Source organism: Oncorhynchus masou, chromosome 29 (genome assembly GCF_036934945.1).
Source record: "Oncorhynchus masou masou isolate Uvic2021 chromosome 29, UVic_Omas_1.1, whole genome shotgun sequence".
NCBI classification, from domain to species: domain Eukaryota; kingdom Metazoa; phylum Chordata; class Actinopteri; order Salmoniformes; family Salmonidae; genus Oncorhynchus; species Oncorhynchus masou.
Genome location: NC_088240.1, coordinates 52850508 through 52861398, shown reverse-complemented (window position 1 = coordinate 52861398; position 10891 = coordinate 52850508).

Here is a 10891-nt window from a genome sequence, read left to right as displayed (position 1 = left end):
GACCTTAGTGCTGCTTTTGATACCATCGATCACCACATTCTTTTGGAGAGATTGGAAACCCAAATTGGTCTACACAGACAAGTTCTGGCCTGGTTTAGATCTTATCTGTCGGAAAGATATCAGTTTGTCTCTGTGAATGGTTTGTCCTCTGACAAATCAACTGTAAATTTCGGTGTTCCTCAAGGTTCCGTTTTAGGACCACTATTGTTTCCACTATATATTTTACCTCTTGGGGATGTTATTCGAAAACATAATGTTAACTTTCACTGCTATGCGGATGACACACAGCTGTACACTTCAATGAAACATGGCGAAGCCCCAAAATTGCCCTTGCTAGAAGCATGTGTTTCAGACATAAGGAAGTGGATGGCTGCAAACTTTCTACTTTTAAATTCGGACAAAACAGAGATGCTAGTTCTAGGTCCCAAGAAACAAAGAGATCTTCTGTTGAATCTGACAATTAATCTTAATGGTTGTACAGTCGTCTCAAATAAAACTATGAAGGACCTCGGCGTTACTCTGGACCCTGATCTCTCTTTTGAAGAACATATCAAGACCATTTCAAGGACAGCTTTTTTCCATCTACGTAACATTGCAAAAATCAGAAACTTTGTCCAAAAATGATACTGAAAAATCAATCCATGCTTTTGTCACTTCTAGGTTAGACTACTGCAATGCTCTACGTTCCGGCTACCCGGATATAGCACTAAATAAACTTCAGTTAGTGCTAAATACGGCTGCTAGAATCCTGACTAGAACCAAAAAATGTGATCATATTACTCCAGTGCTAGCCTCCCTACACTGGCTTCCTGTCAAAGCAAGGGCTGATTTCAAGGTTTTACTGCTAACCTACAAAGCATTACATGGGCTTGCTCCTACCTATCTCTCTGAGTTGGTCCTGCCGTACATACCTACACATACGCTATGGTCACAAGACGTAGGCCTCCTAATTGTCCCTAGAATTTCTAAGCAAACAGCTGGAGGCAGGGCTTTCTCCTATAGACCTCCATTTTTATGGAACGGTCTGCCTACCCATGTCAGAGACGCAAACTCGGTCTCAACCTTTAAGTCTTTGCTGAAGACTCATCTCTTCAGTGGGTTATATGATTGAGTGTAGTCTGGCCCAGGAGTGGGAAGGTGAACGGAAAGGCTCTGGAGCAACGAACCGCCCTTGCTGTCTCTGCCTGGCCGGTTCCCCTCTTTCCACTGGGATTCTCTGCCTCTAAACCTATTACAGGGGCTGAGTCACTGGCTTACTGGGGCTCTCTCATGCCGTCCCTGGAAGGGGTGCGTCACCTGAGTGGGTTGATTCACTGATGTGGTCATCCTGTCTGGGTTGGCGCCCCCCCTTGGGTTGTGCCATGGCGGAGATCTTTGTGGGCTATACTCAGCCTTGTCTCAGGATGTTAAGTTGGTGGTTGAAGATATCCCTCTAGTGGTGTGGGGGCTGTGCTTTGGCAAAGTGGGTGGGGTTATATCCTTCCTGTTTGGCCCTGTCCGGGGGTGTCCTCGGATGGGGCCACAGCGTCTCCTGACCCCTCCTGTCTCAGCCTCCAATATTTATGCTGCAGTAGTTTATGTGTCGTGGGGCTAGGGTCAGTTTGTTATATCTGGAGTACTTCTCCTGTCCTATTCGGTATCCTGTGTGAATCTAAGTGTGTGTTCTCTAATTCTCTCTTTCTTTCTCTCTCTCGGAGGACGTGAGCCCTAGGACCATGCCCCAGGACTACCTGACATGATGACTCCTTGCTGTCCCCAGTCCACCTGGCCGTGCTGCTGCTCCAGTTTCAACTGTTCTGCCTTATTATTATTCGACCATGTTGGTCATTTATGAACATTTGAACATCTTGGCCATGTTGTTATAATCTCCACCCGGCACAGCCAGAAGAGGACTAGCCACCCCACATGTGCTCTCTCTAATTCTCTCTTTCTTTCTCTCTCTCGGAGGACCTGAGCCCTAGGACCATGCCCCAGGACTACCTGACATGATGACTCCTTGCTGTCCCCAGTCCACCTGGACGTGCTGCTGCTCCAGTTTCAACTGTTCTGCCTTATTATTATTTGACCATGCTGGTCATTTATGAACATTTGAACATCTTGGCCATGTTCTGTTATAATCTCCACCCGGCACAGCCAGAAGAGGACTGGCCACCCCACATAGCCTGGTTCCTCTCTAGGTCTCTTCCTAGGTTTTGGCCTTTCTAGGGAGTTTTTCCTAGCCAGAGTGCTTCTCCACCTGCATTGCTTGCTGTTTGGGGTTTTACGCTGGGTTTCTGTACAGCACTTTGAGATATCAAAGTGGGGCGGCAGTGTGGCCTAGTGGTTAGAGCGTTGGACTGGTAACCGGAAGGTTGAGAGTTCAAACCCCCGAGCTGACAAGGTACAAATCTGTCGTTCTGGCAATTAACCCACTGTTCCCAGGCTGTCATTGAAAATAAGAATTTGTTCTTAACTGACTTGCCTGGTTAAATAAAGGTAAAATAAAATAAATAAAATCAGCTGATGTGCGAAGGGCTATATAAATACATTTGATTTGAAAGGACTTGGGAGCAGGAACTTGGTTCAGAAATCTCAGATGAAGACTGGGAAGAAGCTCTCATGAATATAAACTACAGTTCAGTGAATGCCAGACACAAACTTGTTCAGTTTAAGGTGATACACAGGTTACATTACTCAAAGGTTAAACTGCATAAAATATTCCCAGACACCTCATTACTGTGTGAGAGGTGCAAGCAGGATGAGGAGACTTTGACACACTTATTTTGGACATGTCTTAAGTTACATGCTTACTGGGCTCTCATTTTTGATAACATATCTAAAGCCTTAAAGTTATAGCCCCAGACCAATTGATCGTTGTTTGGTACAGTTGATGGGAATAACCAGGAAGGGAAGGCTGTTTCTCTTTGTACTCTATTAGCTAAAAGGCTCATATTGCAATTTTGGAAATTGTAGACTGTACCTACCTTTGAAATCAATCAATCAAATGTATTTATAAAGCCCTTCTTACATCAGCTGATGTCACAAAGAAAGTGCTGTACAGAAACCCAGTTTAAAACCCCAAACAGCAAGCAACGCAGGTGTAGAAGCACGGTGTCTAGGAAAAACTCCCTAGAAAGGCCAGAACCTAGGAAGAAACCTAGAGAGGAACCAGGCTACGAGGGGTGGCCAGTCCTCTTCTGGCTGTGTCGGGTGGTGATTATAACAGAACATAGCCAAGATGTTCAAATGTTCATAGATGACCATCAGGGTCAAATAATAACAATCACAGTGGTTGTAGAGGGTGCAACCGGTCAGCACCTCAGGGGTAAATGTCAGTTGGCTTTTCATAGCCAATCATTCAGACTATTTCTACCCCTTCTTCTGTCTCTAGAGAGTTGAAACAGCAGGTCTGGGACAGGTAGCACGTCCGGTGAACAGGTTAGGTTCCATAGCCATGGGCAGAACAGTTGAAACTGAAGCAGCAGCACGACCAGGTGGACTGGGGACAGCAAGGAGTCATCAGGCCAGGTAGTCCTGAGGCATGGTCCTAGGGCTCAGGTCCTCTGAGAGAGAAATAAATAAAGAGAGAGAGAAAAATGAGAGAGAATTAGAGAGACCATGCTTAAATTCACACAGGACACCGGATAAATACTCCAGATATAACAGACTGACCCTAGCCCTGACACAAACTATTGCAGCATAAATACTGAAGACTGAGACAGGAGGGGTCGGGAGACACTGAGGCCCCATCTGACAATACCCCCGGGCAGGGCCAAACAGGCAGGATATAACCCCAACCACTTTGCCAAAGCACAGCCCCCACACCACGAGAGGGATGTCTTCAACAACCAACTTACCATCCTGAGACAAGGCAGAGTATGGCCCACGAAGATCTCCCCCATGGCACAACCCAAGGGGGGAGCCAACCCGAACAGGAAGATCAATGTCAGTGACTAAACCCACTGAAGTGACTCACCCCTCCTAGGGACATCATGGAAGAGCACCAGTAAGTCAGTGACTAACCCCCTGTAATAGGGTTTGAGGCAGAGAATCCCAGTGGAAAGAGGGGAACCAGCCAGGCAGAGACAGCAAGTAAGGTTCGTTGCTCCAGTGCCTTTCCGTTCACCTTCACACTCCTGGGCCAGACTCAATCATAGGACCTACTGAAGAGATGAGTCTTCAATAAAGACTTAAAGGTCGAGACCGAGTCTGCTTCTCTCACATGGATAGGCAGACCATTCCATAAAAATGGAGGTCTATAGGAGAAAGCCCTGACTCCAGCTGTTAGAAATTCTAGGGACAGTAAGGAGGCCTGCGTCTTGTGACCGTAGCTTACGTGTAGGTATGTACGGCAGGACCAAATCAGAAAGATAGGTAGGAGCAAGCCCATGTAATGTTTTGTAGGTTAGCAGTAAAACCTTGAAATCAGCCCTTGCCTTAACAGGAAGCCAGTGTAGGGAGGCTAGCACTGGAGTAATATTATATTTTTTGTTTCTACTCAAGATTCTAGCAGCCGTATTCAGCACTAACTGAAGTTTATTTAGTGCTTTATCCGGGTAGCTGAAAAGTAGAGCATTGCTGTAGACTAACCTAGAAGTGACAAAAGCATGGATTATTTTTTCTGCATCATTTTTGGACAGAACGTTTCATATTTTTGCAATGTTACGTAGATGGAAGAAAGCTGTCCCTTGAAACAGTTTTGATATGTTTGTCAAAAGAGAGATCAGTGTCCAGAGTAACGCAGAGGTCCTTCACAGTTTAACCTGTTGAAACTCCCCATCCCGGATCCGGGATCGTGACTAAAGCCTCAGGCTCATTAGCATAACGCAAAATTAACAATTTCTGAAAATCGCAAATAAAATGAAAATAATGCACCTGCTCTCAAGCTTAGCCTTTTCTTAACAACACTGTCATCTCAGATTTTCAAAATATGCTTTTAAACCATAGCAATTGACTAATTTGTGTAAGAGTATGCTAAGCTAGCTTAGCATTTTGAGTAGCATTTAGCACGCAACATTTTCACAAAAACCAGATAACCAAATAAATAAAATCATTTACCTTTGAAGAGCTTCGGATGTTTTCAATGAGGAGACTCTCAGTTACATACCAAATGCGCAGTTTTTCCTGAAAGCGTCTGTGTGTAGGAGAAATCGTTCCGTTTTGTACATCACATTTGGCTACCAAAATGAACCGAAAATTCAGTCACCTACAACGTCAAACTTTTTCCGAATTAACTCCATAATATCGACCGAAACATGGCAAACGTTGTTTGGAATCAATCCTCAAGGTGTTTTTTCACATATCTCTTCATTGATATATCGTTCGTGGAAGCCTGCATTCTCCTCTGAATTCTGTGGAAAAATACTTGCAGCTGACTTTTGCGCACCAATTTCGGCGCAGGACACCGGGCGGACACGTGGTAAATGTGGTCTCTTATGGTCAATCTTCCAATGATGTGCCTACAAATACGTCACAATGCTGCAGACACCTTGGGGAAACGACAGAAAGGGCAGACTTACTCCTCTCGCATTCACAGCCATATAAGGAGACAATGGAAAACAGAGCCTCAAAAATCCTGCTCATTTCCTGGATGCCGTCTCATCTTGGTTTTGCCTGAAGCTCACGTTCTAGGGCACGCACAGAAAATATCTTTGCAGTTCTGGACACGTCAGAGTGTTTTCTTTCGAAAGCTATCAATTATATGCATAGTCGAGCATCTTTTTGTGACAAAATATCTTGTTTAAAACGGGAACGTTTTTCATCCAAAAATGAAATTGCGCCCCTAGAGTTTCAACAGGTTAATTTGAGACGACTGTACAACCATCAAGATTAATTGTCAGATTCAACAGAAGACCTCTGTTTCTTGGGACCGAGAACTAGCATCTCTGTTTTTTCCGAGTTTAAAAGTAGAACATTTTCCGCCATCCACTTCCATATGTCTGAAACACAGGCTTCCAGGGAGGGCAATTTTGGGGCTTCACCATGTTTCATTGAAATGTACAGCTGTGTGTTGTCCGCATAGCAGTGAAAGTTAAGATTATGTTTCCAAATGACATCCCCCAAGAGGTAAAATATATAGTGAAAACAATAGTGGTCTTAAAACGGAGCCCCGAGGAACACCGAAATTGACAGTTGATTTGTCAGAAGACAAACCATCCACAGAGACAAAATGATATCTTTCCAACAGATAAGATCTAAACCAGGCCAGAACTTGTCCGTGTAGACCAATTTGGGTTTCCAAAAGAATGTGTTTATTGATGGTATCAAAAGCAGCACTAAGGTCTAGGAGCACGAGGACAGATGCAGAGCCTCGGTCTGACACCATTAAAAGGTAATTTACCACCTTCACAAGTGCAGTCTCAGTGCTATGATGGGGTCTAAAATCATACTGAAGCGTATCGTATACATCGTTTGTCTTCAGGAAGGCAGTGAGTTGCTGCGCAACAGCTTTTTCTAACATTTTTGAGATGAATGGGAGATTCGATATAGGCCGATAGTTTTTTAGAATTTCTGAGTCAAGGTTTGGCTTTTTCAAGAGAGGCTTTATTACTGCCACTTTTAGTGAGTTTGGTACACATCCGGTGGATAGAGAGCCATATATTATGTTCATCATAGGAGGGCCAAGCACAGGAAGCAGCTCTTTCAGTAGTTTGGTTAGAATAGGGTCCAGTATGCAAGGTTTAGAGGCCATGATTATTTTTATCAATGTGTGACAACATATAGTATTAAAAAACTTCAGTGTCTCCCTTGATCCTAGGTCCTGGCAGAGTTGTGCAGACTCAGGACAACTGAGCTTTGGAGGAATACGCAGATTTGAAGAGGAGTTCGTAATTTGCTTTCTAATGATCATGATATTTTCGTCAAAGAAGTTCATGAATTTTTCACTGTTTAAGTGAAAGCTATCCTCTCCTGGGGAATGCTGCTTTTTGGTCAGCTTTGCATCAGTATCAAAAATCTTATGTTCCTCAATTAAGTTGAAAAAATAGGATGATCGGATTTAGGATATGTAATGCTAATGGAAAAAGAGTCGATACAATACCAATAGAAGTCCAATGTTTTACAATATATGGCAGCCGATACGGGATAAATGGTCTATTCCCCCTTCATAACTGGGTTGATGCTACTTTGTGCTGTACTCCACTCAATATTTACTTCTGGTTAAACTACACTGCTTGGAATGACTATACGCTGTCTTCTTATCATATGTACCACCTAATAGGATTTTTATTTTGCATATGCGAGTTAAGTTTTGTCCTCTAAATTTGCCATCCCATTCAACACTACAGTGAAAGTCAATGTTTGTATCTCGTTCTCTTTTTGGAAGATAAACATATTATATATATATATTACACAGTGCCTTGCGAAAGTATTCGGCCCCCTTGAACTTTGCGACCTTTTGCCACATTTCAGGCTTCAAACATAAAGATATAAAACTGTATTTTTTTGTGAAGAATCAACAACAAGTGGGACACAATCATGAAGTGGAACGACATTTATTGGATATTTCAAACTTTTTTAACAAATCAAAAACTGAAAAATTGGGCGTGCAAAATTATTCAGCCCCCTTAAGATAATACTTTGTAGCGCCACCTTTTTCTGCGATTACAGCTGTAAGTCGCTTGGGGTATGTCTATCAGTTTTGCACATCGAGAGACTGAAATTTTTTCCTATTCCTCCTTGCAAAACAGCTCGAGCTCAGTGAGGTTGGATGGAGAGCATTTGTGAACAGCAGTTTTCAGTTCTTTCCACAGATTCTCAATTGGATTCAGGTCTGGACTTTGACTTGGCCATTCTAACACCTGGATATGTTTATTTTTGAACCATTCCATTATAGATTTTGCTTTATGTTTTGGATCATTGTCTTGTTGGAAGACAAATCTCCGTCCCAGTCTCAGGTATTTTGCAGACTCCATCAGGTTTTCTTCCAGAATGGTCCTGTATTTGGCTCCATCCATCTTCCCATCAATTTTAACCATCTTCCCTGTGCCTGCTGAAGAAAAGCAGGCCCAAACCATGATGCTGCCACCACCATGTTTGACAGTGTTCAGGGTGATGAGCTGTGTTGCTTTTACGCCAAACATAACGTTTTGCATTGTTGCAATTTTGGTTTCATCTGACCAGAGCACCTTCTTCCACATGTTTGGTGTGTCTCCCAGGTGGCTTGTGGCAAACTTTAAACAACACTTTTTATGGATATCTTTAAGAAATGGCTTTCTTCTTGCAATCTTCCATAAAGGCCAGATTTGTGCAATATACGACTGATTGTTGTCCTATGGACAGAGTCTCCCACCTCAGCTGTAGATCTCTGCAGTTCATCCAGAGTGATCATGGGCCTCTTGGCTGCATCTCTGATCAGTCTTCTCCTTGTATGAGCTGAAAGTTTAGAGGGATGGCCAGGTCTTGGTAGATTTGCAGTGGTCTGATACTCCTTTCATTTCAATATTATCGCTTGCACAGTGCTCCTTGGGATGTTTAAAGCTTGGGAAATCTTTTTGTATCCAAATCCGGCTTTAAACTTCTCCACAACAGTATCTCGGACCTGCCTGGTGTGTTCCTTGTTCTTCATGATGCTCTCTGCGCTTTTAACGGACCTCTGAGACTATCACAGTGCAGGTGCATTTATACGGAGACTTGATTACACACAGGTGGATTGTATTTATCATCATTAGTCATTTAGGTCAACATTGGATCATTCAGAGATCCTCACTGAACTTCTGGAGAGAGTTTGCTGCACTGAAAGTAAAGGGGCTGAATAATTTTGCACGCCCAATTTTTCAGTTTTCGATTTGTTAAAAAAGTTTGAAATATCCAATAAATGTCGTTCCACTTCATGATTGTTGTTGATTCTTCACAAAAAAAAGTTTTATAAAAAAAAAAAGTTTTATATCTTTATGTTTGAAGCCTGAAATGTGGCAAAAGGTCGCAAAGTTCAAGGGGGGCGAATACTTTCTCAAGGCACTAATATATATATATATATATAAACTGCAAAGCTACAGAGCTTTTCACATTCAATAGTTTCCCCTGTTTATCAAGAATGTTCCACCACCCGAAGGAGAGCTGGTGTCAATATTGGCCAGCATCCCTGGGGTACGCTTTTGACACCTTGTAGAGTCCATGACCCCAACTGAATATTAGAAAGGTGTTCCTAATTGGTATACTCAGTGTAAATCACCTGCAATTACCTCTAACTTTCATCAGAGTGGGGAGATCACCATCACAAATTGGCCCTGGCTGCAGCCCCAGTGACATCTCTGTCCAGAGCCCAGATCCAGCCTTTTGTAAAAGCCAGTTAGTTCTTCTGGGGGGACTACAGCTCTGCTCTGTCTATTGGGTCCTCAGATCAAAGAGAGGAGAGCTAAAGCTGCAAACATTTTTTTTTTTTACATAGGACCTGCCTCCCTTCCCCATGGCCATGTTCTGACTGTGGTCTCGTGGCACAGAGGATGTATTCAACGCACAGAAAGAGGAAAGGTCAAAAGGGAGAGGTCAGGGCAGGACATCAGGTAGCCAGCATGTGTGTAGTTAAAGACATGATAAAAGGCTAATAAAAAAACAACTGGTTTGAAACTAAAAACCTCAATGGACATTCAAAGTTCCTCCATAGAAGCTTCCCCCTCCTAGGTACAGTATAATTCTGTGGACCTAATTCAGATGTGCATGTCAGCCCAGCGCTTCAAGCCTCCTCAACCCTCTGCAAAATGTCAGTCGCATCTTGCGCCATAGGCTACACATGTCAGTCCATCATGCATGTAAACAACTAGCTTGCCTGCTCTACCCACACTGATTGGTTAAGTAATTGAATGAGCTAAGTGTTTTTTAAAAACTGTTTATTTCACAGGTTAAAAAAAGGAACAGAAAGGAACCAGCATTTTTCTGGGGTTCGAACCGGTTCAGAACTTATTTTTGCTGGTCGGAACAGTTTTTCTATAAAGTAACATTAAATCAAGTTAGACCCTATTCTTCAATTCAGACTATTTATAAATCCTAATCTACAATAAATGGGCTATTGGAATAAAATGAGAATACAATCAGATTTTGGCACTCTTGCTCACACATTTCCTAATTAATTTGGCTGGCACCCTGTACAAAACAAATGTTAGAAGAATATATTAGACACTACAACAATAATCTAATCCCTAGACCACAAATCATTTAATACTGGATTGGAATCCATAGTATCTAACTACAAATCATCGACGGATGGTCAAGCGTTGCGATAGACCAATTGAGTGGTGACCTCTAAATGGGGGAGGGGGGGGGTGACCATATGAATTGATCTGGAATCTTTCAACATCTCGGCTCCCTCAGCCGGGAATTCCTTCTGCTGTAGCATGGCCACTCTGGAGCAGGTCCACATGGAAAGTAGTGCACAGTGGAAACTGGCAGCCAAAAAAGCCCCGACTTCGCAGTCCGCAACTCTTCCAGATTAGCATTCCTTCCCCCTGACACATGCACCGTGAAGCAGATTATCATCTGAGCCGACAGGGGACGCACTTTAGAGGAGGAGGGAGGGGAGGAGAGGAAGGGGGAATACCTCAGGAAAAGAGAGAACAAGAAAGCAAAGAGAAGGGAAGGTGGAGAACAGAAGGGTGAAGTTAGAAATGCCAGTGAGAGAGGAGTGAGGTAGGCTAAGGGTTAAGGGGCCAGTTACAAGTTAGGGTGGCTATGTAATTACGATCCGCTAGTATTGTAGGAGCCTCAGAAACAGTGACGGGAGTTGTAGTGGCATATCATACGCCAATTAGTGGTGGAAAGTAAGGTATTGGATAAGGAGTGTTGAGAGGACTTAAAGTCTACAGTGGAAAAGGGTTGTCAAGGTGAAGGCTGTATCGTTTCGAAATGCAGCGTTTTTAGAGGCGTCGACAAACACTTGTTTCTTCACCAAAATTTCACCTAGAGAGGAGTAGACCGC